This window comes from Corvus cornix, chromosome 9 (assembly GCF_000738735.6).
Source record: "Corvus cornix cornix isolate S_Up_H32 chromosome 9, ASM73873v5, whole genome shotgun sequence".
Classification (NCBI taxonomy): Eukaryota; Metazoa; Chordata; class Aves; order Passeriformes; family Corvidae; genus Corvus; species Corvus cornix.
Window position 1 is genome coordinate 20,784,420 of NC_046339.1, and position 23,693 is coordinate 20,808,112.

Sequence of the window (23,693 nt, forward strand, 5' to 3'; positions counted from 1 at the left end):
TTTGTTTGTTGATGCTGAAGAATAAGTGCTCTAACTGAGGTGTCAAATGAGAGCACAGCTCTTGCTTCATGTCTAAGTGCAAGAGTACCTTGCTCTAACAGGCACATATGAGACTATTTAGTTCCTTTGTACAGGTGGTTATGGTACTATTACAAGGAGGAAAATGCTTGGGTATAACTGTGCACTGTAGTGTTGAGCACTGGAGACTTTTCTCCAGAAGGGCATTTAAACATAGGCTGTGAACTTTAAACTTATGAGAGTTGAGTGATTAAATCACTCAATGAGTGATGAATCCTGCTTAGTGACCTCTGTGGGACTAATTACATGCTTAATTTTAACACTCTGCTTTGCCATGTTCAGTGCTGAGCACTCTTACGGAATGGGTTCTGAAATGAAGCCAGTAGTTATTAAAATACCAAGTGTTGGGGCCTGGATGATTAAGCCTATTGTTAGAAGGCAGGTTTTATCAAGTAGTATCTTTTTTTGTCTAGTTTCTCCCATTTGAGTGAAAATACTATAAATAAAAGATGAGACTGACAGTTAATAAGAGACAGCATATTATCTTAAATTGACAATAAGTGATGGTGGAAGTCTGAAAGAGACATGAAGGGACAAGAGAAAAATTTTCTTCTGCTTTTGTTTTTTTTATATCTCTTTCCTTTTTTACCCATGAGTGAGAAATAACATTTTGGTTTATTTTACAATTAATTTTTGAAAATGTTTGATACCCCCTTCATTGAAAAATTGGCTTGGAGGGCACTTCAGAGGAGCACTGTAGTGAAAGGGTGGCTGTTGGCATTGTTAAACGCTGGTTATTCATTCAAGCAATCTTTCAGTATTATGATTGAATAAAGGTAAGGTCAGAATAGATTAACCTACCAGCCCTTTTAGGTCAAGCCAGAGGCTTTATTGTCCATTGCTGATGAAGCCTTTTGATGGAATGAAAGCGGTAGTTAGACATTTCACACAGTTTAAATTTACAAGCATTTTCTGGAAGTGGGTAAATAGGTTGTTTGTTGTGACTTGCTATGGCTGGCCTTCTGTCTGCATTAGGTGGGAACACTTGAAAAATGTAACTTTGCTTGCTTGCATTGGGAGCTGCTTTTGTTCTCTGGTTTTGTCCCAGGTGTCAGTGAAAAGCCTCTCTATCTTGTGCTGGATAAACATTCTGTTGCTAAGAGTGGTGCTGTGCGAGACATTTACAGAGCGAGAAGATTGTTGCATTGAATTAACTCTGTCCTTTTGGTCTGCTTTCATGTGTCGCTATTTTCAATGATAAAGTGAGTGTGCCAACAGCACATTTTACAGCCTGAGAAAAGGAAACCCTGATTTTCGAAGCTTTCAGATGCTGTTTAGATTTCATGTTTCTTGCAGCAGTGAGAACTGACTCAGCCTTTCTGAAAAATAGCACTTTATTCATTTGTATGGGGTGGTGTTTACTTGTACAATTTTCATGCACAATTTACTTTTATATATACACATTTTTAGTACTGTTAGTTTAGTCAAAGCAAAGCAGTAGTTAGCCTTGCTGCCTGCTTCTGGGGAAAGGAAGTCTTAACTGCTTTTTATGCACTTAAAGCAGACAATACCACTAATATTATACCAGTACTAGTGAAATAATTCTCAAGATTACTGTGGTGTAAGAAATGGATTTTCAGTAGTCCATCTCTGAGAACATAGTGGTGGGAGTTGAATTTCATTGGGGAAAAAGAGATCAACTTTTTTGGAAGGGGGAGACACCCAAGGAGAATGTGTTTTTGTTTTTTTGGTTTTTTTTAAGTTCTTATCGCCTTAGATTCTTTCAAAGAAGTCAAAAGGCAGTTATGAGGACATTTAAGTGTCACAAGTATTAATAATAAGGAGCTTTCTCACGTGAGTAGAAGTTTTGATATGTGTTTGGTTAAATATTCCTTCTGTACTGCCTCGGTACTGCTGTTGGCTGTGGATATTTTGGACTTGAAGAGATACTTTCTTGAGTTTTCTTCTTGAAATTGAAAATGTTATTTAGTAGCTTTTCCTACAGCTGAAATAAGACAATTTTCACAAGTGCTGGATTTAGCTGTGCAAAATAATTGGTCTGTAAGACCTGATTAAATATATCGCAGCTGTGGGCAGGCTTGTTTTATTTGGGCTAGTGCCCAATCCATATATATGGGCAGCTTTAGCACTAAGGTTCAGTCCCACTGTATTTCCCCATTTAAAGTTTTCAATATTAACAAGCCAGTCTTTTGCTCAAACACTTTACTAAATCAAACTCTTGTTTTTTGTTGTTTTGTTTTGTTTTGTTTTTTCTTTTTGCTTGAATGTCTGTCTTGAGTGCTGAAAGCACTGATAGGAAGAGGCCCACTGGCATCAACTGCAGGCTGCAAAATGTCCTCCCCATGAGTAACAGGACAGGAGGAAGGGAGAGAGGCAGTAATGAAAGTGCCAACTGGCTGTTTGGGAGGCACAGCCTCAGAATTAGCTCCTGCAGAATCATATAGTGACACAAAATGTTCCAGGTGTCTGACACGTTGAAAGCAAACAGGGCCCTGTGGGAGGGTTTCATGGAAAGCTGATGCATTCCGTTTCTCTTCATGTTCTGGTCCATGGTGTGGCCTCAAGGTTATAACCATGGTTTTAGTCCCTCGACAGATGTGTCACTGCTCCACATGGAATCACAGGCAAGGAGGAGTAAGTGCATGAGATGAGTAAGTGATCCAGGCTGTAATAGGAGCAGTGTAATGGAGGAGAATATGCCTGTTGTAATGATCCTCCCGGTCAGCCTTTGTCTCTTCAGAGCTGGCTTTGTTTTGGAGGCATTTTGGAGCAGGTCACTTTGTCCCATCTAAAGATGTGCCTGCCTTTGTGTTTGCTCCTGTGGCTGCAGCCTGAAATGCCCAGCAGAACTTTTAAATGAATGATGAAACAGGACACTTTCATTTTGTATCTCACTTTCTCCTTTGATGATCCAAAGATTCTCTTTTGAACTTATGTTTTCTTTGTCCCAGTGGTTATTTTAGGCTTGCATGTAAACAAATGTATTGTTTTAGATGGATGTCTTTGTGGTGAGGATACATGTTATTTGGCAGTCATCCATTCCTGTCCCAATTTCCTCATGCAGTCCCTCCACTCCATGGGGACACTTCAAGTAAGGCAACTGCTTCATTGTTAGTGGATTAGGAGCGGTGTGGGTGTGCAGGCTGAAAGTTGCTGTCAGAAGAGGTATCAATAGTCTGACGGGAAAGCTTTGTTGTGGTCAGACAGCAGAGAGAACCTGGCCTCCCTTTTCTGTGTCCTTTATGGAGTGCTAACAGGTGCCACATAAGGACCCACAGACAGCTTGGCTCTGCTCCTGTCATCTTGTGCTGAGGCTAATTTGTGGTAATGAGAATCCAAACACTGTTAATTTATTTGTTCTGCCGATGGTCTTTCCAGAGAGGCAGAACAAGATACTTTTAAACCTACATACTTTTCAGCGACCAAATTAGCTATCAGAGATATGGTGAAAAACTTTGAGCTCAGCAGTTTAAAAAAATGACTGTTCTCTGCACTTGTTTTTGCAGCAGGCAATAGGAGTTGTTCACTTAGCCTCTGAAGGGAAAGCTTCCATGAATGAAAACTTCTTGGTCATAAAGCACTAATTTGTCTTGCTTTTCTGAAATAACATTCATTTGACCTTGAGGGTCAGGTGGTGGTCCCAGTTCCAGTGTTCTCCCAGCTACAGGAGGGAAGATGAGCTTTGGAGCACTGTTCCTCTCACTCCTAACCCAAGGGGGTTTGGCAAAGCTGTGCTTACCTTCTGCTTTATATGGAATGGAAAGATGCTAGTTGGGAAAGCACCTTGCTGCAGTTTCTAATAGCTGCAGTTGCTCAGACGTTGCAGTGCCTGCGTATTGTTTGCCTTGTTGCCATCTGATCCAAGCAGGCAACTGGGAAGGACATGACTGATATGAGATGGAAAGGGAAGCTTGTTGTAGCAGGCATGGAGTCCAGGACTTCTGGTTGTCAGTAAAATGCCTGAAAGTTAATGCCTAGTTGATCCATGAAGTCCTTAAGCTCAAATGTTTTCCTCTGAAAGCCTCCATGGGGAGTGGGGATGACTGGGTGGTTTCAGGGGGTCTTGGGATGGATAGCACTAGTGGGCCCATTAATCAACTGATCCAAACTCTCCCAGACATGAATTATACACTGTGCTGCACTCAGAGCTATATGGAGTCAAAAACATTTTCTATTTTCCTTTGGCTCAGTTGCAGTGTTGCTGATACTTCTTTTTACTGAATTTAGGAATATCAGCTTGAAATAGGGGTGTCTGGTTAATGGTGTTGAAGTGCAGTGACATTTACAAAACAAAGACTTGGCTGTAGAAACGCACTCTGGATTGAAGTAAATTACTACATGAAGTGTAGCCACAATGCTGGAGATGGATGCAGTCCAAAATCAATGAGCTTTTTAAAAAAAAGCCAACCATCACCAGCAGAAACTTGCCAAAACTCACCACCAGTGCTTCTGGTTCCTGTTTTTTACTGCTGGATTATAGAAATGCAGAAGTGTTGTTTTTTGAATAGGTTTTTGTAGTCCTGTACTGCTTGGTCATTTACTCAGACAAATTGTTACCCGCCCCTTTCCACTTGTTTTGTACTCTGCTGACCTTTGAGCTGAAAGTTGGCCAGGATGTAGAATTTGGTTTGGCTCGTGGCAAAAATGATTTCCTACAGGAAGAGAGGCTCCGCTAGAGTGTTTCTGTCCCATTCCTGTCCCAGAGGACCACTGGATCTGCGTTCTCCAGCAGGAGTGAGAGTTGGGGTTACGGATGCAGTCCAAGGCTGGAATATCCCTTCTTAGCTGTGAGCTGCCTGCTGGTGGAACACTGCTGGCTGTGTTTGGGGCTGTAGGTACAAGAAGCCTGTTTTCATCCCTGTGACAAAACCAGCCTTATCTTGGCTGCTGCTGGTCTTAGTTGAAATGTAAACTCAGCACTTTATGGGATACTCTTTGTTTACAGACTTCAAGCACTTTTGGAAAGTACCTCAGTGTGGGTGCATTGGTGCTCCAGATAGGTGAAGGGAGGAACATGGAAGGGAAAATGTGTTTCCTAAAGTGGCACATCATATGCCATAGGATCCTTCTAAAAAAAGTATTTTTGATTTCTAGAGACCTTGAAGGGAAAGGAATTTTGTCTGATTTTAGTCTCCTGAGGTGTTTGCTGCAGGAGTAGGAGATGCTCCTTTTGTCCTTGATCTTGGCACGGTTGGGCTACTTTGCCCTAAGTGAGGACCGGGTCAGTGTTCCGGAGCAGGTGCAGTAGGAGAAAAGGGATGGCTTTCATCAACTCTGTGGGAATAAGATTCCTCCTTTGTATTTTGATGCTGCCTGAAAGTTGGTAAATACAGTGTGCCATCCGTTTGGAGACAGGAGTTCCACTAGCTTGCTATCTTGTGTAAAACAGTTTATGTTGGGTGGAGGCAATGGAAGATGAAGAACTGTCGGGCAGGAGAGGCAGAGTCCATCAGAAATAAATCTCCTGTGTGACCAGGAAACTTAGGTGCCATGGTAGTGAAGCATTACCCTGTGGGTAACCAGAGGTGGTCTTCTGGTTCTGCCACCCAGATTTTATCCCCTCTATTGCCACGTGTTTCCATTGCTGCACACAGGACTGTCAGATCAGGTGAGGCTGCAGGGCCACTTCACGCAGTTGTGGGCAGTAAATGAACAGGGAGATCTATCAGAAATATGAACATGCTTCCCTCTTACCCTGGAGACTGATAATACCAGAGCTTGCCAAGTCTAGGCCAAGATGTACCAGTTATCCAGTGGTGCAGTTATCCATTGTTGGGCTCACTGTCCCTTCATTCTTCTTTCCCCAAGTTATCTTTTGGTTGCCACAACAGAATTGTTAATGTTGACTGTGTGCTGATGGCAGCTTTATTACGCTTCAGGTTTCCTGCTTTGAACACGTTGCCTACTTGTTCCATTGTGTCAATTGATCCTGAAATTTTACCATTACAAATGTATTATTTCCCATAAGTTTTTATCTTCTATATGCCACGTATGATTTTAGAGCCCGGGGCTTTGCTAAGACTTCAGTCTTTGTCTGCATGTGGGCTGATGGAAGGGGGTGTTAAATTCTTTCCTGTAATTGTCCTTTTCTCAGCAAAATAAAAAGTTTGCAATGTCCTGCTCCCTAATGCTCTCACCTTTTATCTTCTGAATATTAAAAGAAAATCTTGGTGGTGGTCCAGGGACTGTGAGTAAATATTAACATTACATTGAGAATGGAGATTATTGAACTCACTGTGCAGCTTGTGTATTCTGTCTCTAAACATTCTGAATGGTGTGAGGTGGCTGAAAGACTACCTGTGATGCTTTGGAATAGCATTGTGTGTACACTTTTGTCAGGATTCTAGATTCAGATTGATGCTTTCATGCTGTATGTTACAAAAGAATCAGTAAGTTTCTTCCTTGGTGTCTTGTATTGTTCCATTTTTCATAGATATTGAAATCAGTGGGATGATTTACTATCCACTAATGAGTTAAGAAATTGGGTTTATTTCTATGTACATACAAGTTTAAAATTAAATGTGGAAAGACCCCAAATAAACTCTCACCTTTAAAATTTTCCTGTAGTGCATATTAAACACAAAATGAGCTTGTGCAGAAGTTAATTCCGGCTTCTCATGTCCTCTGAGACTGTGTGCCTCTAGATTTTTTCCATACTGTTTCATTTCCCATAGGATACATAACAGAAAGCAAGTATCTGATGGGTTTTTATGGTTTTCACTGTTTATTCAAGGTTATTTAAATCGTACTGAAAAGATAATTTCCCTAATCAAACTACTGATCCCATTCTGTGTCTCTTTAATAGTGCCACCCTCCTGCATCTAAAAGACACCTTCCATCTTGTATTTTCCAGTGTAATCCATGCTGCTGGTCACCTGTGATCTAAATATCAGGTCCTGTCACAGGCCAGTAATTCCAGCCTTTTCTCTCAGTATAAAAATTCAGATGGGTACAGTTTTGGCTTCTCCTATGCTCCCTTTCGCATTAGAGATGTGTGAGCTGTAAAGATGCTCTGTGCCTTCACTGCCTTCCTTTACATGCTGTTCTTAAAACTCTCCTTAAGGTCATGGTAAACAAAATACTTGTGAAAGGCCAACCCAAACTCTGATGCATCTGCTGCCTCTTGCACTGACCAGGTTTCTCATGCTTTTGCCCCCTTCTGTCCTTCCTGCCTGTGTATCAGCTGTTGTCTGCCTTGACTCTTACTGGCAGCCCTGAGAGAGGCACCAGGATTTATCCTGGATCTCTACAGCACCTGTGACCCTGGTGTTTCATCAGCATCTCTGACTCCAACAGAATGTAAATAACTGATGATCTTGGTAATTTCTGTGTGCTTCTGATTGCATTAATATATCCCTTGGCTGCTTCTTGTCATTTGGGCAGCTTAAGAAGAAGAAATTACAAGTCTTTAAAAGAATGCAGGAAAAGCCAGAGGAATAATGGAGGAAATAACAAAATTCTGATGGCTTTTTTCCCACTTGATTTGAAAGCATACAAAACCTAGGAAGGACACTTAATTCTAGCCATAGAATGGAAATCGCTGTCCTGCAAACCATATCTAGCAAGGATCATGTCCACATAAGTCTTTATAGGATAACTACAGCTAGGGACTGTATTGTTAATAGTGGGTTTCACCTTAAACATAGGAAAACTCTACATTAAGTCTCACCTATTACACTAAAATGACCTTTTATCCAGTGGCAATCAGCAGTCACACTTGGGAGTCACCAGCACTGTGAGTAGCTTGCTGTTACGAGAGTTCCTGTGCGTTGTATGCAGGTTTGGCTTCTGAAATGGTGCAGTTCTTTCTGAGGAATGCATATGCAGAATGGTGCTTGTGGATAACTGGATAATATTGCCAGAAGCTTATACTGGCAATCATTATATACTTACAAGTGTTGAAGTTTTTGGCTTATTTCTGGAATTGCAATGCTTTGACTGCCAAGCAAAAGTGCTGTATTGTTTAGGTATCTTTGTAACATTCAATTTATTAAATACAGATTTTACAGAACTTTGGCCTGAGGCTTTGAAAGGACAGGATAATTCCATGTGAAGTGCTGAGAGAAATAAACATTAAATACATTTAAAAGGAAACAGCAAATCATCTAGATAAGATATCATCCATTTAGCCTTGATAATCATCATGTAAACTTGCTTCCTGAGCTTGTCTGGCTGTGACTGCCATTTGATGCCTAGAATGTCAGCAATTTGGGGCAGGGACAGTCTCTTCATCATCTATTTATAACTGTTGTTCAGGCAATGTGGGTAGGGCATCTTGGTGCTCCAAGAAGAAATGTAATGAGCGCACACACGTATCATGTGAAGCGTGTATTTGGTTATCTTCTATCCCTGTCCGTATTTCACCTGTTGGTGTTCGTATTTCTTTTTTTTCCTCTTCATTCTTCCCAGTACCTTGTCAGGCTGTTGGCTTTATTTTCAGAGTAGAAAAGCATGGTGGAGCTGTAGCCCAATAAACTAATGGTATGTTAGTGGAGATACAAAACACAAAGATGGCTGGAGACAAAGTGTTCATTCATTTAAAAAAAAAAAAAAATACCAAAAAGCCTGCAAAAGCAAAGTGAGCAAATGAATCTGAGGGCTTGGCTACCTGGTATCTCCTTTAGTGTCCTTTCTTCTGGAGTTACACACTTAATTCACAACAGTGTTGTGAAATTTCTGTCATCTCCTTCCTGTGGACTAGAAGGTGGGTGGTTTTCTCCTGTTATTTCCCTTTTGTTCTCAACGTGGCATTTCCATCAGGTGTCATTACTGCTCAGTCTGATTTCATCAAGTCCCTCAACCCAGTGATTCTGCTGCTGGCTCTGGGAGTGCTTCAGGAAATCTGAAATCAAATTCTTCTCCATGCAATCGAGTCCAAGTTCCTGCTTGCCAAAGTTGGTCTGACATTTTGTGAAAAAAGTGGGTGAAGATCTGAGAAAACAATGTGTTCTGACAAAGTTTTGAGTAAGAGTGTGAGTGTATGAAGATCCTGCACAAAACGTTTTTGGAATAAAATGGTTACTGTCTGTCAGTTTGGGGGTATTTCAATGATAATTCAGCTTTTTATTACACATCCTTCTCTCCCAAAGATGATCAGTTGTTTAAAACTCCTTTTGTTGTTTTATTAGTCCTTTTCATGTGAATTTGAAAACAGGAGAGACATTTTCTTAGGCCAATTCTGGATCCAAAATTGTAGATCTTTTTTGAGCAATAGTGTTGGTACTGCAATATTGTAAATTTTGGGCAGCTCAATAAAAATAGGAGTAAAACCCTTGTAGATAGTTTAGTGCAAAAGGAGTAATTTACAGGAAATTCTTCATTTTCACCATTGCGTTTTCAGACTTAAAAAGAAAATGACTGAGAGTGCAAGGTTAAGAGAGCAGAATTTCAAAGCAAGTATGTTCAGAGGAACACAGAAAATATAAATAGCTCCTTGCCCCAGTGATGGTGGCATTTCAGTTTGCAGTGTGCCAACTGTAGACTTGAGTGGATGAATATTGTACTCAGAAAATTAAATATTTTTTTTAGGTTTACAGATACACACTGCCATTGGGGTTTTTTTTCCCTTGGTTTAGAAGGCAAATGTAGAATGACTTAGATTATTTTGCGTTTTTTAGACAAATTAATGAATCTGTTATGTAGATGTAATCTGTTTTCCTTTTAGAGTAATTTGATTATATGCCTTTTAATAATGCTGTGTACCATAACACATTACTGATCTAAACTGTTAGGTGTGAATAAAGTTTTTCTTTTCAGCCAGTTATTAACAGAAAATGACTTGTTGCTGTTGTGGGGTATTTTATTTATGGGCTGGGGCTGCTTAAGAAGCCCTAAGACACTGTAATAAGAAGCAATTGATGGGTCCCAGGCAGATTGCAGTTCCTGTAACACAGGTGACAGGACTACAGACAGATGGAGGGGGTGTGAAAGCAACAGGCTCATGTTTTTCAGTGTAAGAGCAAGCATTCTGAGTTACATTGGGATTTTTAGGTCAGATTTCAGAATTTGCGTTTGATCTTAGTTTGTAATTTTCTTGGTACTGTGGAATGTCGTGGCTTCCTTGGTCACCCATCAGTTGAGAGCACTGGGGTTGGCAGGCTTGGAGGATACTTTAGTTTAAAAAGAGGTGTACTTGATTTTAAGTGAGCTTATTCATTCATGTTCAAAAGTTTTTAGAATTGTAGCAGACTATGGAAGTAAGGAAAGTAGAACTGCTGTTACGCTTGTTTTGTGATTGTGTGCTGGTGTGTTTCAACCCCCCATAGCACAAATGGACAAGTACATAGGTCAGTCCTTTTTCACCTCTTTGTCACTTCAGCTTTTCCCCCTTTATCCTCCATGCTTTTCCCTTAGGTGTCTCTCTAGGGGAGGAAGAATGTATGTGCAGAGCAGGGAAATCCTTGTTGAATGCTGTCCCTGTACTGACTGGGCACTAGTGTAGGATCCCTGATTTGGAGTTGGACAGGTGCTCTTCCCCATGGCAAGGCTGTCAGAGCTGCTTTGAAGCAGCGCTTGGGCCAGTCCTGTGTACACCAGTGTGGGGAGACTGGCATTTCTAAGGATGCAGGGATGAGGTGACATCAAAGTAGCTGCTGTGCTATAACCATGTAGAGGTGTCTGCTCAAATCCATGGTGTGTGAACATGATTCTCACTGAAACTGACTCCTCCCTATGACTTTTAATGGGCATGGCTTTTCATCTCTCCTCAGAAATATCTGTGAAATGACACATGCAACATACCAGATTTGGAGTTAATGTGGATTCCTGGTCCTGTGCCTTTTTCATGGACATCTGTTTGGATTGCATTTCTATACTTTGGGCCATGCAGATGGAGTGTAAATATTTTGGAAGCAGCTATTGGATTATGCCTTTTATTTGCTATTTTCCTGAGAGTTGGGGTTTACTTGATGAAGTACTGAATCTCTTAATTGTTACCGGCCTTACAAAAAGCTCAAGACATTTTCTGTAAACTCAGATATCTTAGATTTCAGAATTAGGAAGATCTGTGTGGTTATAGAAAAAATCTGCTGCATTATTTCCTATCCATTTCAGTGGGGAAAGGATTGGTGCTGCTACCTAGCAGCTTCCCACTGACCCTCCCACTGTTCTTCAGGCATTGTGTGGAGGAGCTCTTGGCTTTGGTGTGAATCTGAATGAAAGCAGTGTGAGAATAGGACTTGGAAGTAAGGAACTGATGAGTTATGTCTTTCCAGCATACTCCCAGATCTTTCCCGCAGTCTTACAGGCCTATTTACAACAATTGAAGGGTGGTTTTTGTCAGATGTGAGAGGATCCAGCAGCTTTGTCCTGCTGAGAATAACTTCATCTGCTCTGAATCTTTTAATTGGAAAGGGAAAGGCTTGAGGTTGGCTCCGTTCATTTTCCTGTATTGAGACTTTTGTCTTTGTACCATGCTAAAGGTAGAATCTCTGCAGATGTTTGTATTTGGAATGTAAGTATTGATGCAAACCTTCATGGATTCTTAATAGAAAGAAGAGCTTTAACAGTTCTCACACTTTGCCATGACTGTTTTGCAGTTGTGTAGCATCTTTTCTGATTTGTGCTGTGAAATGCTTTTGAGAACTTCCTTTAGCCTGTTTTAGATTGCTGTGGGAAAGAGGTATGTCTGTAGGGGATATAATAATTTCTCTACCTTTTCTATTGCTGTTTTTGTTGGGTTTCATAGTGTTCATTGTAAACAGGTGGCCATGGACAGGAATAGAGGCTTTTTATAACGATACGTTGTATGTCTCTGCTACCAGGATTTTAGAGATGCGTATGTAGAAACATGGAACTTTTAAATCTCTTTTCCTCTTTTAGTTGTGTTCTCAGAAGGCTTCTTTGTGCTATCAGCATTTTCCATATGTGACCAGTGATTCCTGGAATGTTTGATGCCCTGTTCCTCACTGGCACCTTGTGTAGAAGTCACTGCTATGGGAACCACTCCTCATTTCTTCTCTCCATGACCAGGCTTAGCTTGCCCTAGCCCAGCTGCAGAGTCCTGTTTCACCCAACAGTGCTCATATAGCTGGGAAGGCAGTAATTTTGGGTGGACAAACAGCACTCTGAGAAGTACAGCTGTCAAGCAGACAGAAACCAGTTATCTAAGCTAGAACGTCTGTTCTACGTGCATTTAATCACTTCCTCATGTGTTATATCTTCCTTTTTTCTCTTAGTAGTTTTGGGCCAGGTGGTTGTGTGAAAGTCATAACAGAAAATGTGGTCTAATCTCTCTGGAAAACCTTCCCTCTGTTTCTACCCATGCAGGTTGCTCTGAGGAGAAGTTTTGGTGTGTGGCAAAGAGCTGATTTTTTTTTTTTTTTTTCTCCTGTGGACTAGAAGTCAGAAATCAGGGCAATTTTTGCATCTGACTCAGCAGGAAATGATCCAGGTGCCAGTCATATAGGTGTGCAGTTAACATTAGATGTGAGAATTTTTTGTGTTTTAAAGGCACAGAGATGCATAGGTCTCTGAAATGCTCTTAAGAGTCTGCTAAATCTGAGGCACTTCTTTTTGTACAGCGAATGGGGTAAAAACAGGTTATTGGGGTTTGGCAGGACTCACCTCCTGTAGCACACTGCATCCTTCTTTTGTCACTAAACTTGGCAGAAAAGGAGGACGTGGTAGTTGTAAATACGAAGTATGAAATGCTGGAGCACTGCAGATAAAATAATGGCACATGGAATGGGGAGCAGGTTTAAAGGTACAAATATAAAAACGAATTTAAGGAATAGTTTTAATTTTTTTAATGCTTTACACTTCAGAAATACTAACTTCTTCAAGTATAGTCAGCTGGAAAAAAATGGTCAGAAAAAATGAAAGCCACCAAATTGATTGCCAAAAACGTTAACATTTTGGGGGCACTAGCAAATGAGTGGGAAATTAAAGAAACAGCAGACCACCTGCAGGAGGGTGAATCCTTTTAACCCAGACTGCTTTTCTGTGGATTTTTTTGGTTAGTTATGAATATATCCATCTTCATGTATGTAACTAATTTCAGTACCCTTGGGAATAATGAGTGTATCTGTGCCCTGGGAGTAAAGTGAATGTTAGTAATTCAGAAGTGTTTCCTTGAGAAGTTCCTACTGAAGCCACTGCTGTCCTGGAGTCACTGTAAGGATTTATGCACTGCTAAGGTGAGAGTTTTCAGGCATGCAGGTTCTGTCCCTGAGTATGGCACTACTGAGTAGTGCTGGCAGATGTTATTAGGTGGATATAGTACCAGCGAGTGATGAAGTAGCTCTTACCAAGATGAATATTGTTTCTTACCTGAAAACACAGGAATGAGAAAGTCTTCTCTGATTTAAATGTATGTAGCCTTTACAAAACAGAATATAGCATTCACCTTGGCTTTAGTCCAAAAGGAGTTAAAAACCCTGATAATCTTTGCACTGATTTCATTGAGCTTGGGCCCTGCCTCCAAGGATAGAATGAAACTAAAGCTTTTCAATTATGATGCTAAAGAAAAGGGCAGGGTTGTTTCCCCAGTGAGGATTGCTTTATTGGGATGTGCCATGGAATATATTGTTAAGTGGCAAATGAGTGAACTGCAATGGGTACGAGCCAGCTTGAACTCATTACTGAAAATCCTCCTCCTGGCTGCCTGCAAAAATGGATTCCTGAGAGAAGGATCGTTCATGGAGTCTTGCTGGGGGACAGGAGAAAGTCAGGAAGTGCCAAAAGAACATATGAGATACAAAAAATGTTAAGTACTGACATATACATATGCAAAGAGAGGCGAGCACATGCTCTTTTTTATTTGGATTTAATAATTCAACTTATGGAGATTTAGTCCTGCAGAAGAAGTAAATGTATAAAGAACCAAAACCCACTGTAGTTAATTCTTGTTGAAAACAAAATTACTCTTACATGACCTCCTAAGGTTTTAACTTGCATGCTAAATATAGCAGCAAAAATACTCTTTCACCACCACCCCCCTCCAGATTTTAAGACTGTTTATCCCACCTTCCTCACTCTGGCTGCTTCTATATGTGGTGGCAAAATTTGGAAAAGATGGAGGAAGAGGACCAATGCTTTGGTACTCAGATGTGCAGAGTAACTTCTTCAAAGGGTATGAGAGAAGGTTAGGGTTCAAACAAAGCAGAGGTATTTTGTTTCACTGGCTGTACCAATATAGTGGGGAAGGAAAAGGGAATATTTTTCTGTGAGACCTTCAGAGTTCTGTGTCCAGAGTATCAAATCATGTAATAACAGATGCCATCCTTCCCTATTAACCTTTCATTTGCCAGTATCCTCAGTCTGGCTTCCTTACAGCAAAGCTGTTACTGTTCAATACCAAATCTGTTTTGAGGCATTTGTGGCTGTTGTGCAGTAACACACCTGACATCCAACTCATCCAGCCAAGCACACGAGCTCAGGCACACCCAGAGTTTGCTTCTGCAGCAGATGAGTCTGGAGCTGGGGGCATTGATTTAAGGGGGAAGAAAAGTCATCTTATTTCAGTCTGTCCTGCTGGTGGGGAGCTCTTGTGTGCGTGTGGATCCTGAGGGTCAGTCATTCTCTTTCTTGCACACCTTAACCCTGTGCATGTGGCCTTTCACAGCATGAGCCGTCATTTCTTCTGAGTGTACAATTAATTAACTTCAGAGTGGAGGGGAGTTTTTCAATGAGTCGGGTACACTTCAGTTGGAGAACAGGAAATGTCATTTCAGTGGTTTAAATCAGAATTTGTTGTAATTTTTTTCTTTGTAATCTAGACATTGTCTAATGGGCTATGAAGTTTGTCATGTCATTTTTTTTAAAGTGTTCACCAAACTTCCTTCCTTCTTTTTTTTCCTAAGTATGTTCATTAGGTCTAAGCAGCAAGACTAGCCTCAACAATGATTTTACTTTTGCAGAAAGAAATACCCAAGAATTCAAGGACAAATAAAACATGTAGAAAAAGCTATATGAAAAGAAGTACCTGCACATCTACCCACTGTAGGCTTAGAAATAATGTGCTGATGAGTAGCAAAGATAAAATAAGGCTGGGGATGGCACAGCTTCAAGGAAAATGCAAAGAACTAATGAAGATTTCAAAGATTTTTAAGTTATCTCTCTGTCTGAAAACTGATTCTCCTCATGGCTACTTGCAGGTGGAGTAACTTGAGTGAAGGCTTTTGAGTTACACCAGGTGTAACTGGTGTAAATTACAGCAGCATGAGACTCACGGTGATTTATCTTGTGATGGCAGAGGCAAATCTTACCTGAAGATTCCTGATTCTGTAGAGGATGAAACATTCATTTTCCTGTCATCACTCAAGGCAATAGATAGTTTGATCTAATTTTATAATCTGTCTGAACAGAGCCGTTTTGAGGCTATAAACATTATTTAAGGATGTGCTTTCTTGTATTTCTGAAACCATCATCAAGGTCTTTTCCTCAAGCAGACATCTTTTCAATAGGTCTACTTTTGATCTTATTTTATGACTGATTGGCTTTATAGCAAGTTTTAGTGAGTTTTTATTTCAAGATCAATAAAACTGAAATACCAAAAGCAAAGTGCAGGCTTCCAGCCCACTCACTCTTCCCACCACACACTGTGACACACCTTCTGGGATTGCTGTCATATCAGGTGCCACCAGAACATGTGCTGGGTTTGGTGGTGCAGCACAAGGCCCTGTCTAAGCAGAAATCAGAATGGAGCTGATCTGGCCTTTGCATGTTGCTTAAAAATGTGTGTGGTAAGATTACAGGCCTGACAGGATGGAAGCACAGTCAAATGGGAATATACTAATCTGCATTGCTGAAAGTTACAAAACCAGGCACGTCATCCAGTACCTCAGAGTTCTGAGGACTCGGGGTACACTTGCAGTGGGTGAGACTGCTAGATAAGGAGAGGATTAGGGAAGGCAGTTCCCTCTGTTAGTGTGGTATCCAAGCACTTCTCCTGCGTGAAGTGCTGGGGAGCAGCCCCACACGTCTGCACTGAGGCCCGGGAAGAGGCTGCATTGTCTTTCGATGTCCGCTCCTGAGAGAAGGGATGTGCTGTTGCTGCATCAGCATCACTGCCTGCTTGTCCTGACCAAAGATCACTGCAATGTGAACCCAAGATGAGTTTCTGAAGACAATCCCCTTCTCCTGACGAAGATGTCTGCACTGGCACTATCCTGGATGGTGTCTCAGAAGACTTGAAGTTCTTCCAGAGTCTTAAAACAGCCTTCCTTCCTTGGAGGCAGCTGTATGATTGCAAACAGCTACTGCCTCTTGACTCCTAATTGTACAGGCTCCTTTTCTTTAGTGAGTATCTGTGGGTTTATTTTGTGCATCAGAGCAGCCACCTTAAAGCCAGCTTTGCTCTAACACAGCTGTCATTTTTTGTTTTCATGCTTCATGCAGTGCTGTCCAGGCACGTGCCATGAGTGGGGAGTGGGCTTGGTTGGCCACCCCCTCCCTGTGGTGTCTCTCCTCACAGCCTTGTTTGGCTTTCCGTCTCCTGAGAGCATTTCCACACAGTTGTCCAGTTTTCTTTGTGACCCTTCAGTAGTGTCACCGCAGCTGGAGTCATCCTGGGCTGGGCCCAGCCTCAGCAGGGGCAGAGTGCTCCACTTGGTGTCTGCAGCACATCAGCTCAAGATGCTTGGGGTCTTCCAGCTTAGGAGGGCTGTGCTGCACAGTACAGGTTGTCTAAAAAAGAATTTGAACACTCAATATATTGTTGTTCTGTCAAATAAGTTTCTTGATGCCTCAGGACAACTCCTCATTCTCATCTTCTTTCCACAGCCATTTGTTGTGACTTTGCTGACTGCACAAGTCAGGGTCAGCCCTGGATTCATGTGCTTTAAAGATAGACACACACATGCTTAGGTTCTTTATTGGCTTGGGACCAAAGAATGTAGCATTCTGTAGATCAAGCATTTTGATTTTGTGCAAGTTTTATTGGTCTGCCAGGATATGAGTTTCAACAGCCTGAGGGCTCTTGAGTGAAGTAACTCAAGTCTATTTACAGGCTAACCTTTGAATTTCTCAGATTCACATGCATGATAATTTGTTTAAATAAAAAATTGTATATAAAAATGGAATTAAACCTTTATGATGACCTTTAGAGTAATTTGGACACATTCTCATCTTGGCTTGCTATTTAAAACTGATGCAGTTACTGATCCATGATGTGGGAAATGCAACTTTATCTGAAACTGTTCTAAGATTGTGTTGAGCTGTAAGTGACAAAAGGCTTTTTCTTGTTAGTATTTGGATGCTATTTCTGGTTGGTTGTTTTTGTTTCCAGTGTAGCTTATAAGCGTGAGAGCTGTGGATGTCTTCATTCTTTTATCTTCAAATTTGGACTTCATTTAGATTCTGTCTTTGGTTTTATCTCTCATTGTGCTCATTGCATGGGGGGAGGAGGATCTTGACATTTTCGTTATTAAAGTGTTTTACTCTTCAGCTTAAAACCAAAATCTATTAAATATGCATCCTGTATGAAACAAAATTCCAAATATTTTTCATCCCACTTTGTTTTGAGAACCATTTGATGTTGTTGGGTTAAATTGTATTAATTAAAGCATAGATCTACATGTGATGTTTTAGAAGTGGCAGTTATAGAGAAGTAGCATGAAGATCCTTTACAGTGGAAAACCATGTGATAACTTCAGCTCTATGGGGTTTTTTTTGTTTTGTTTTTTAAAACCTTGTAACAGAGAACAAGTCCCAGAATTTATTTCAAAAACATTCTGAGTTAGGACACTGGTCAGTCAACATAAAATTATAGATCGAATTGAAATGTATGGGAGTGTCACACCAAACCATTCTCAGAAGAATAAAAAAAAAAAGTGTGAGAATCACTTATATTCTCTTTAAAGTCTGTTTTGAAAATGTAAGTAGTAATTCTGACACCAGCCAGTCTGAACCCATATAGTCTGTTAACTGAAAAGAGTGTGCCTTGTGATTTCATTTCCACCAGGAGATTGCCACCTGCAACATCTTTACTCTCAAGGCCTGTGCAATGACCTTGTGTGATCTGTTAAATAGCTGGAAAAACACACAGTGATAAAGCACATTAAAATTGGGTAATGTGGACACATAATATTGCTTATAAATTGAGGAACAGAATTCATCAAAACTGTTTGTATATCTTTGGCTGGTGCCAGGGAGAATTCAAAAAAAGTAAAAGCCCTCTTGTTTTTTTGTGGAAAATGAAATCTTTTTCAATCAGCATTCTTGAAGTGTGGCATTCCTTTCTAAAAGAACCCATTCAGCACATCAGAGGGGCTCTGGGAGTTCCCTGCTGTCACTGGGTGGGATTTAGAGTGTTTCTATTTACAATTCATCAACTTGATTCAAATCAGAACCAGACAGAATCTTAGCTCTGTGAATGTTCTTCAGCATCTCTGGCTAAATGCATCTGTTTTACCCTGGAACAGAACCCGTGTGCTTTGCAGTTACACCTGCAGTAGAAAGACTCCTGTTGATAATGTTAGAATTCCAGAATAACAGAGCTAAAAATCCCACCTAGATCAGCATTAGCAGCACTTGGCATTCATTGCATTTTCAAATCCAAATGCTGTTGTTGAGGTATCAAAAGTCACGTGCCTGGTGCCTTGTTAGTGAGAAAACCCAGCCCAAAACATCATAATATGTGCACATGTCAATGTCTCAAACTAACCTTGGATAGCTTCTCATGTAGGCAGCAGAATCTCCTGGTGAAAAATAATGTTTATTAACTACTTTCCCAGTCATGTTATTATTAAATCCATATTGGACATGTTTGCCAGCTGAACAAAATGATTTTGGCTATATGGCATAACAATGAGCTATTCCAAAAAAATTTAAAAGGAAAAGGCAGAAAAAAGCTACTTTTAATAAAAGAAGCCAGATGCTGACTTCATGTATTCTGGGTAAAGAAACCCCATGTAAATTCCATGCTCCTTGTTGATTCCCCTTAGTGAAATTATATCTAGTGTTTTGATCCAGTGCAATTTTTAAGGCACTAGCATCTCTTGGCTCGAGAGGCTCCTTATTCTTTCCAGACCGATAAATCTGTGACTGCTGCACTAGGTTGGTTTTAGTGTTTTTTGCAGTATGGTAACTCATGTTGCCTATTGATGATTTCTTTAGGTTTTTTAGTACCTTCTGACATATTCTCTTCATTCAGTACATCTTCTAATAAAAGAAAGTGATGTCTTTCTTTGTTTTCATAAATTTTGAAGTGTATTTTCAAATAAAACTGTTTAGGTCCCAGGGAGAAAGAGAACATAAGCAATAAGATAGTTATTATAGTACTGTCAAGTTCTAGAGCTTTAAATACAGGTATGACAAGTGTGTGTTATGGCCATGATTTAAATCTGTCAGCAGAGATCTTGTACTGTTCCTGCAGGCTCTGATCTGCAAACACACAGTGTTCTTGACCGGCAGAATTAGAAGCACAAAGGTAAGACCTCAGGAACAGGATTTAGTGCCATGTCTGTTCCTGTTGTTGTCCACTCCAGTCCCAATTTTCAGTTAAAACATGTTCTCCTCTAAACTGGATAAAGTTATTGGATGGCAGTGGACAGAGTTGAGTTTCACACTTTTTTCCTGTGGGATGTCTTGAAATAAAGGTGACAAGGTCATCTAAGGAATGCTCAGAAAGAAATCTGCTCAGAAATGCTCTGGGGAATGTTTTTAGAGCTTTACCTCTCCCAGGTTTTCTATGTGCCATGTCAGTGATTTACATCTTTACTGTAGGTCTTCCAGGTCAAATTCCATGGTAGTGAAAAATTGAGCTTTCCAGCAGCAGAGCAGTTTTTGGCTGTGTTTTCAGTTGTGTATGTAGAGGATAGAGTGTTGGAAGTGCAGTTAGAATTGCATGGAACACTCCAGATTTACTGCATTAGCAAGTGGCTGCTCACAGCAACATTATGGGATAGTGGCTTTCGGGACAGAGGATGGACTGCATGATACTTTGAGTCTTCAGGGAAAGAGGAGGAAATCTCAGGTCTCCCTAGTGAAGCTTTGGATGAAATAGGTGAAACTACATTTCTGAAGGTGAACAGTCAGTGGTAGGTGAGATCTTTTAGAAGAGGAAAAAGTTGCTGAGCAAAGAGGGGCTTGGACTCTGGGAATTGAGGGCATTGCAGTTTGTAGAAGAGGGAAGGATTTTTCTACTGCAGATGTAGAGGATTGTGGAGCAGAAAAAGAAAGGCTGGAAAGATTCAGTGTGTGTGTTAATGATGTCCCTGAAGAGGAAACCAGCAGTAATCCCATTCTCCTCTTTCAGGAGCTTCTTATTCAAGAGTGAGAGCTTCCTGGCAAGGAGATTTTGGAGGAAAGGTGCTGACTTCTGAAGCTTGGGATTTTGATAGGAGTCTAAAGGATTTAGGCTCTTTTTTTTTTAGTAGGAGCAGCTTAGGCAATAGCGTGGTGAATACTCCACCTTGATTTCAAGTGACATAATTTAATTTCATCCTCAGAAGGTAGTTCTGTGCATATGGAGGAGAGAATATTGTCAGGAGCTTGTTTGAGATGTGCAGTGCAGCCCAGAGGTAACAGACAAGCTGATCTATCGAGGCCAAGATACCCTGAACAAAACCAGGGTTTTCTAATGAAGCTTTGTAATGAGAAAGTTTTTGCTTGACTTTGATTTGCATACTGATAATATCACCAAGTCTGGACTGCAGTATTGGTTTTCATGGATCTTGCTTTTTTGCCTTCCTTTTAAGAGGACTCAGCACTTTCTATACAGAAAAAGGAAATCAAGTGCTCCTATTGATAGCATCTCGTGACTCTAAAACGAGGGGCTATCCGTATTGGAAAATGGGCATCTTCAAAATTCTTCTGTGTAGGAGAAGTTATATTGTGGCAGTAATGCTGTAAGCTGTGTTAGTATGGCCAAATGTGTGTGACGATTCAAGGATTTTTCAGTATTCTGTATATCTTGTAGAGCATGACTTACAATGGGCAATATTTTTTAAAAAAGTGAGTTCATTTTTCAATATAATATTTCTTGTTTCTGTAAAACTCAGATGCATGCAGTGGTTCTAAATGGACCAGTACTCCCTGCAGCATGGCCATTTTCCCTGCTCCCAGCCTCCTATATTTCTGTTTTAATAGCCTATAGAAATTGAACTGTTCTCCACTTTGCACATCATTTACTTTATGCAGTGAATCACTCAAAGCAGCAAAACTGAAAAGTAATGAGCCATTCACATGATTTTTACTGAAATTAAGACTTCAATACTGTGCTGTTAGTTTCTTGTGATAGCCAGTTGAATGCTTTTCTGATCAGAACAATAATCTTAAGAATGGAATGTCCAGAGAAGGGAAGGGAGCTGGGGAAGGGTCTGGAGCACCAGGAGCAAATGGGGGAGCTGGAGGGGGCTCAGCCTGAAGAAAAAGAGGCTTGGGGGGACCTTCTTGCTCTTCACAACTCTCTGGGAGGAGGCTGGTGAGCATGTAGTGAGATGGGAATCAGTCTCTTCTCCCACGTAACAAGGGACAAGAGGAAATGGCCTCAAGTTGTGCCAGAGGAGGCTTAGATTGGATATTAGGAAACATTTAGTCGTTGTCAAGCATTGGAGCAGGAATATTTTCATGGGAAGTCATTGAGGGAACAGGAGAGCACGAAGACATTGCCAGTGAGACCAAAGAATTGCTTCAGGCAGGAAGCTGTGGTGGGTGCTTTTTTTAAGAAAAAGATGTAAGAAAAAGGAAACTATCTTAGTCAAAATCACCTTTGCTAAATACTGGAGAGCTTAGTGACAGGTATGAATTATGATTAAAGTAGATACTATTGAAATTAATTCCAGCTTTTGTAATACGGCGGTAGCTTCAGAGGAAGCTTATCTGTAGAAAGCCTTGGATTTAATCTCTAGTGATTGTATGAAGACCTGAGATTTATGTAGAGTAATGCACTCAGGTAAAGTATCTAAACAATCCAGTGTGGTGTAAGTTTTTACTTGTTTTGAATTATGTGCAGAAATTTGGTATTAAAAAAATGTATTCCCCAAATGTCTGTCATGTATGTAGAGAAAGCATGGGCTAAAAGCAATAACAGAAGATTCCCAGGGTCCTGAAAGACCAGAATGTGCTTAATTTAAAGAGCATTTTCATCTGGTCCCAAGAGATTATTTACATTCTCAAAATCAAATGCAAGCTTATATTTATATAATAAAATTAAATACAAACTTACATCTATTTGACATAAGCTAAAGCAAAAATTAAGAGAAATCAGTCTGTCCTGGTACAGTAAACTCAGTGCTCTTTCTCCTTTAAATGATTCAATGCAAGTTGTACATGCAGCTTACTCGAGGGAGACTTGAGTATTTACAGTAGGTCAATAGGAGGTGCTTGTATACTTATGAGTTTGATAAATGGGCATGAATGAACATTCATTCCAGAGTATCTGTTCTTCATAATGCTTACCTGTGAGGCATAGTACAACTGAAGTTCAAACATTCAAGGGATTCCCAGAAAAACAAACACTGCTTTCTCTTCCAAATATTCTCATCACAGTGTTGTTTTCCAACACTGTTGTGTTCCAACACAGCAGATGTTTAACAAAAGGACTGAAAGTGTTACTCTTTGCTAGTGATACTGTGCAAACAACAAGGTCTGTTTGCAAGATCTTGTCTTAAGCCATGTAATTGACTACAAGTCAACACGTGAATGTGTCTAATATCCAGGATTTTTGATGAAAATCCAGCCTTTCAGAAAGACTTCTGTAGAGGTATTACATCCTTGTAATGCTATGCAAGAGAATGTCAGGGCTCAGAGGTCTGAAAGCAGTGCCTGCTTGATTCCAGGCTTGTGGTTCCTTTCTGTTCTGAGCCCATGGCACACTCACAGGGAGCAGTTCTGTTTCCTGTCCCTGGGCTGCTGGTTCTGGTCACTGCCACCTCCACTGGGCTTGCACAGGTGTTTGTGCACGTGGACTGTGAACCTCTTACTAAACTGGCAGAACAGGTGGTTCTCTTGAAGCTGCACAGGGACCTTGGAGGGGGTTGCTGTGGCCTGGGTCTCCTCACAGGCAAACAGAGTGGTTTCCTGAAGCCTTGGTGTAGATGTGCAATGTGCTGGGATGAGTTCCTTGCCAGGAACTTGCTCAGCTCCAAGCAGGTTAAGAATCATCAGTGTGACGAGTGTTCCCTCAGAAGGCTGAGATACCATGGCTGATGTATCTTGAGTTCACCCTATACCGTGCTGTGTGCTGAGTTCTCTGTTCAAAACCTTAATCTGCTGAGGTGGAACAGTTTAAACTAATTTCTCTAATTACTTTTCTAGCATCTAGTTGAGTTTCAGATGTGACCTACGTGAGTTTTTCCTAAGAGGTTTTGGATTCATAAAATCTTCATGTCTCTAATAAAAGACAAGCCAGGAGCCTCATTAATATTATTGCCATGACCACAAGGCAGATTCTCAGGCAAAGCTCACATCCAACAGCCCCTGCTTACTTTGGAGCCAGCATTCTTTCCTGAAATGCTCAGTATGATCATGAAAGGCAGGATACCCCAAGGAGGCTGGTAGGATCTGCAGTCTGTGGTCTTGAGAAATTTCCTAAATCAATATAGTGGGTATGAAAATTTATCTTAAATGTCAAAACTTATCTTAAAAATGCATTTTCATTTCAATTGTGACAGTTTAATCTAAAATATATGGTCAATGACATTTTCCTCAGTGTTTAGAAAATGCACAGGTTTTTCCAGGTAATATTGAAGTAATAATTTTTAAAAGCAGAA

The 23,693-nt window shown here is 40.6% G+C and overlaps 1 protein-coding gene across 4 annotated transcripts in view; it reads left to right on the top strand.

Annotated features, from left to right (window-relative positions):
- Positions 1–23,693, top strand: part of LOC104693055 (glypican-5-like) — a 338,825-nt gene that overhangs the window by 24,016 nt on the left and 291,116 nt on the right. The window lies entirely within an intron of this gene.